Source organism: Trichechus manatus, unplaced genomic scaffold (genome assembly GCF_000243295.1).
Source record: "Trichechus manatus latirostris isolate Lorelei unplaced genomic scaffold, TriManLat1.0 scaffold00045, whole genome shotgun sequence".
Lineage (NCBI taxonomy): Eukaryota > Metazoa > Chordata > Mammalia > Sirenia > Trichechidae > Trichechus > Trichechus manatus.
In genome coordinates, this window is record NW_004443981.1 from 11,143,461 (window position 1) to 11,149,460 (window position 6,000).

A 6,000-nucleotide genomic window follows, 5' to 3' on the forward strand; every position below is an offset into this window, starting at 1 on the left:
AGATTGCATTAATCGTAAATGTGGTTGTATATACCAGAATCAGCATTACTTCATGCTTGTCTCTTAGTTACAGACTTATTCAATCAAAGATTCATTTATGTAAATGTGTTTCCCTTCCCTTAATACAATGATCAACTAGCAGCTCAACTCTTTACACAGGACAAAAATATTGACTCTTAGGTACAAATGACCATATATGCTTCTTGTCAAAGAGGTAAGAGCCTTGCATATTAATTTACTGGGACCAAGAACCTTGGAATCCCCTTAACAATAATTCATGTCTTACGGCTTGCCTGAAAAATAAGTGCATCAATAAATGGACCCTGGTAGAATAGGAGAAAAATGTGGAACAGAACCTCCACTTCCTTAAAAAAAAAAAAGAAAAAACCTACTGGACTGGTTGAGACTGGAGGACTCCCCGAGACTATTGCCCTGAGATAACTCTTCAAGCCTTGAACCAAAACTAACCCGAGGTCACCTTGTAGCTAAATAACAAATTGGCTCAAAAAATAATGACTATCACCTGTAAGTACTGTGCTCCTTTAAAAAATCACCTATATGAGACCAAACAGTCAACAATTACTTTGAAACAAAGATGATAACATAAGCGGGCAGGAAAACTACTTTAACAGAAATGTACCAATCAGAACAGAGATAGTGATAATGTTCACCCGTTGTGAAAAACGGAACCAGTGTTACTGAACAGCTTGTGCAGACATTGCTGAATGAGAATCTAAACTGCGCTGTAAACCTTTACCGAAAACACAGTATTATTTAAAAAATACAAAAATAAGTGCTTGCACACCCCTCTTATTCTTTATTCAGTGATACATTTCTTTATTCACGGGTACATATTATCATAATAATGCAATTCATTCCCCAACATCACAAAAGCCCAAGAACAAGGGGTGGCAGGCTCATTTCCCACAAAGACAATAGCTAGGTGTCTCTTTGTAATGGGCCACTGTGGTGCAGATGGGTTTAATCAAAATTCCTGTTTCTGAAACCCCATGACACTCATCAGTGGTCCATGCTGGGCGTGATTTTTTGTTTTTGCTTTTAATTTACTGATTAATTTGCCAATTCACATGCAATAGTACAATCAGAAAATTCCGAAAACAAGATCCTTGAATTTTAGGCTTTTGCATCTTAGACTACATTTCTTTTGTAATTGTACGTATAGATCAGTCAACATTCCCGCTTCACCTCAAATCCACACTCAGCATAAGCCCCGGTGTGGCCCTCTTTTATTTAATTTATCTCTATGTTAAAGATAGTCTAATGAAAAATGATGAAATGACCATCTTCCATCCCCTCTGAAACTCTCACTCACAATGTCTTCCATAGTCTATGGGCTGCCCCACAAAGGGTTATTTATCAGCCAGTTTGTCTATCCACATGGGAATGCTTAAAAAAATATTACTAAACTGCTCTGCTAATGAATGAAATACTTTCTACTTTCTTTTAAAAAATCACCCTAGTTGTGCTGATTTAGATTAAACATAATTTTTTACCCATAATGCATACTCATCATTGGTCCATACTTGGAGTTTTTTATTTATTTTATGTGTTACTGGTATTATTTCGAAACACTTCAGCAAACACCCAGGAACAAACCATCCAAACAAAGAACATGAACTAAAAGGACTGACTTACATGCTCGCTACTCATGAGAATATTTCTTTATTAGAAAATGATTAAATCAGCAGTCCAATGTTCATTCTGGGGAGGCAAAAGCAGATTTAGACTAGATTTAGATTTTTTTAATAGATGTTAGTCAGGCAGAACTAGATAACAACAAACCTTGGCCCAGGAATGCAATGTTTTTTAATTAACCCAGTATCGAATTTTTGGTTTTAAATAATATAATAAACACTATTGAGTTCATTACCTAGCACCAGAATAAGACCTATAATGATTATAAATCTCTGCCTACATATCCCCTACGCGTAGAGGTAAGAGATTCTTTCTTAATGAGCCTTATTCAGACAGAATTGGGTAAATTTAAATTCTTATTTCACAGCATATTCTCACCATGGTCCAAGAATTACCCTACTGTACATATTCATACATTTATTGATGTCTTTAAATTCTCACGTAATATCTGATGAAATATTCAAATACCTTCAAAAAAGTCAACCCAGCCCTCATACGCTCTTCACATGCCACTGTCTCTATGTGTCTCCCCTACGGGGGAGAGGGCTTGGATTTCTTTTTCTTTATCTGGATAGCAGTAGTATAGAATAGAAGGTATTATTACCCTCATTCTATAAGGCAAGCAAAAGCAAAAAAAAAAAAAAAAAAACATATTCTAACTCATGGCTACCCCGTGTGTATCAGAATAGACCTGCGCTCCACAGGGTTTTCAATGGCTGGTTTTTTGGAAGTAGATCACCAGGCCTTTCTTCCAAGGTGCCGCTAGGTGGACTAGAACCTCCAACCTTTCAGTTAGCAGCCGAGTGCCTTGACCCTTTGCACCACCTGGGGACTCTTTTCATTCTATAACACATGCCTTTCATTAGTTCATGCTTTTCCCTCTTAAATAATTAAGATAAGAATTTATCACCTATCTATTTATCATAATACACCAATAAGTGTAAACCAATAAAAACTGGACAAGAATCCTGAACAATATTAACACTTGTCCAGGAATTGCTCCATACCCACTGGAGAGAGCACTAGTTCCTCTCTTTGCCTTGTTTTTAAATAAGAAAAGTGAATAGAATTAGATTAATCATGACCCTTGGTGGGATACTCGATACCCACTTTAGTCCGTATTTGGTCCTCTTTAAAGTAGTTGGCTATTTAATGAATTATTGACTGATGCAAATACTTTCCCTTTCCTTAATTAAAAAAAAAAGCACACTACAACAAATCTGAAACAACATTGTCTCTTAACTACAGATGTTTATACACTTTATATAAATATCCATAATTGTTTAGATATAAACTTGACTTGTTCATTTTACTTCAGAATTATATTGAAATTAATACTAGTTTTATTGCATATTCTACTAATGAGGGCCATGAGTGGGCCTCTTTGTCTTCATTCCTACATACATGCCTTTACTTATTCATGCATTGAATTGATTCACTTGAAATAATACAATCCATATCTGTGAACCAAGAAAGCCCAGGAACAAGTTTACTGAATTTTCTTAACTTCTACTATCAGTTAATTTCTACAGAGAATGCAAGCTGGTTCTCTTTTCGTAATGGACCTCAGAGTTACACAGAGGGCTTAATCAAAGAGGTTGATTCAGACTCCTCCACCAGTGTTCATCATTGATCCATGCTCAGCTTTCCATTTCTGCACTCATTTATAACTTCTTTAACTGATTCATTCATTAGTAATGAATAGTAATATAATCAATAACCTTGAATTGACAAAAAAAGAACAAGAATGAAATCCTTAAATGTAACCAAGATCTGTCCATTGCCCCCTTTGTCAGAGAGCAAAGAGAGTAGATCATTTTCACAAGGAATCTCTGTTTTTGCTCATACGGATTAATCAGAATCCTTGCTTTCTATCAATTCCATACTTGTGCTTGGTCTGTGCTTGCTCCTCTTTCACTTAATTTGTCTATATATTAAAGCTGGTGTAACCCACAACCATGGAGCTACCATCTTAGCCCGCAATTGAGCAAACTTGACATCTGCCATCTTCCGAGGTACTCTCACCTCAAAGAGTTAACAGCTTAGATCTTTGTCAGTGAGGGCATGTATTAAGCAACTGTGGCACAAGCACTCAGTCGGAAGCTAAACTGCTCTTAAATATGTAAAATGACCTCCACCTCTTTAGCAATGGCCCTCAGTTATGCCAAGTCGGATTAATCATAAATTTTAGTTCATGACCCATCCCTAAGCAAGTAGGGGTCCATAACTGGCATTTCTTAATTTTATTATCATTTAACCATTTATTTTATTGAGAGAATTGAGTGAGCTCCTATATATGACACCCATCTAAGCCCAGACCATCAACTTCGATGTTTACTTACATCAGCCCTTATGCTCCTTATTAACAGTCAAGGTCTTCATGATTAGAGAATGATTAAATCATCAACGTGGTGTTCTTTCTACAAAGAAAAAAGTATATTTTAAAAAACAATGAAGAATCCTCAACAAGATACTAGCAAACCAAGTCCAACAGCATGTTAATTAGTCACCATGCCAAGCGGGATTTATCCCAGGAATGCAAGGGTGGTTCAGCATGAGAAAATCAGTCAGTGGGATGCGCTACATTAATAGAACAAAGAAAAAAACCACATGATCATCTCAACTGATGCTAAAAGGGCATTTGACAAAATCCAACACCCTTTTATGCAAAAAAAAAACAGAAACACTCAACTCACTAGAAATAGAAGGGAAATTCCTCAACATTATAAAAGGCATTTGTGGAAAATGTACTGTAGCTAACATCATGCTCAATGGGAAAGACTGAAAGCTTTTCCCCTAAGATCAGGAACAAGAAAAGGATTCCCGCTTTCACCACTATTGAACATTGTACTGTTCTAGCTAGAACAATTAGGCAAGAAAAAGAAATAAAAGGTATCCATATAGGAAAGGAAAAAGTAAAACTATCTCTATTCAATGATAGAATTATTCTATGTATAGAAAACCCCAAAGATTCCACAATAAAGCTACTAGAGCTAATAAATGAATTCAGTAAAGTTGCAGGGTACAAGGTCAACACACAAAAATCATTTGTGTTTCTCTACACCAGCAATGAATGATCTGAAAACAAATTAAGAAAGAAATTCCATTCACAATAACATTCAAAAGAATAAAATACGTAGGTATAAATTTAACCATGGAGGTGAAGACTTGCACTCTGAAAACTATAGAGCGTTGTCATGAGTAATAATAATACAATCCAGAACTATGAACCTTAGTTGCCTAAGAAAAAAATTCTAAATATTCTAACTTCTGCTATAAGCTCATTTACTATAGAGACATTAACTAGGTCTCTTCCTATAATAAATCTCAAAGTTCTGAGGTTTCTTCAAAATCATTTATTCAGATACTCCAGGATACTCATCATTGGTCCAAACTTGGTAATCTCTTTCATCCTTTATTGATTCACTCATTGACTCATTAATAACAATAAAATCAATATACATTAATTTAAAAACCTAGGAAGAAGATACTTGAATATTATTAAGATCTATCTATAAGCTTATTTTCCACAGACTTAAGAGACTACATCTTTTTTGCACTGGATCTCACATTACATATATGGATTAATCAACTTCATTGCTTCATATCAATCCCATAGTCATACTTTGTCCATACTTGCCCCTCTTTAATTTGTCCATATTTTAAACATGGTACATGTGGTGGCCACCCTCCAGGATGGCTCCCAATGAATCATACCTCTTGGTATTCATAGCTTTGTGTAGTCCCCTCTGATACATAAATCATGGCTGGCCTGGGTGACCAATAGAATACTATGGAAGTGACAGTGTGTGACTTCTGAGGCTAGATTATAAAAGACATTGAAGCTTCCAGCTCCTCCCTCTTGGATTTATCGTGCTGGAGGAAGTCAGCTGCCATGTTGCGAGAATACTCAAGTAGTTCTGAAAAGAGGTCCATGTGGGAAGAAACTGTGGCCACCTACCAGCACCCAGGACCAAATATCCAGCCATGTCAGTGAGCCATGGATATAGATCCTCTAGCCCCAGAGAAACCTTCAGATGACTGAAACTCCATCTGACATCTTCGCTGCAACCTCATGAAAGACCCTAAGCCAAAAGTGCCCGGTAAGCTTCTCCTGGATTCCTACGCCATATTGTTGTTTAAGTTACTAAATTGTAGAGTAACTTGTTACACTGCAATAGATAACTAATACAATTCATGAGCCACCGCAATACCTCACAATGAGGACATTGACGCTATCTTCCCTCTTCCTAAGTGCTACCTCCTCAAGGAGTTAATAGCCTGGATACTTATCACTGAAGGAATGTTTAAATCAACTGTGGTACCAAATACAAATTAATATTA

The 6,000-nt window shown here is 36.3% G+C and overlaps 1 non-coding gene across 1 annotated transcript; it reads right to left on the bottom strand.

Annotated features, from left to right (window-relative positions):
• Window positions 1–3,215: 3,215 nt before the first annotated feature.
• LOC111820653 (small nucleolar RNA SNORD113/SNORD114 family) lies at window positions 3,216–3,293 on the bottom strand. Its single transcript, XR_002824184.1, has one exon. It is a non-coding gene; the product is annotated as a small nucleolar RNA SNORD113/SNORD114 family (small nucleolar RNA).
• Window positions 3,294–6,000: the final 2,707 nt, after the last annotated feature.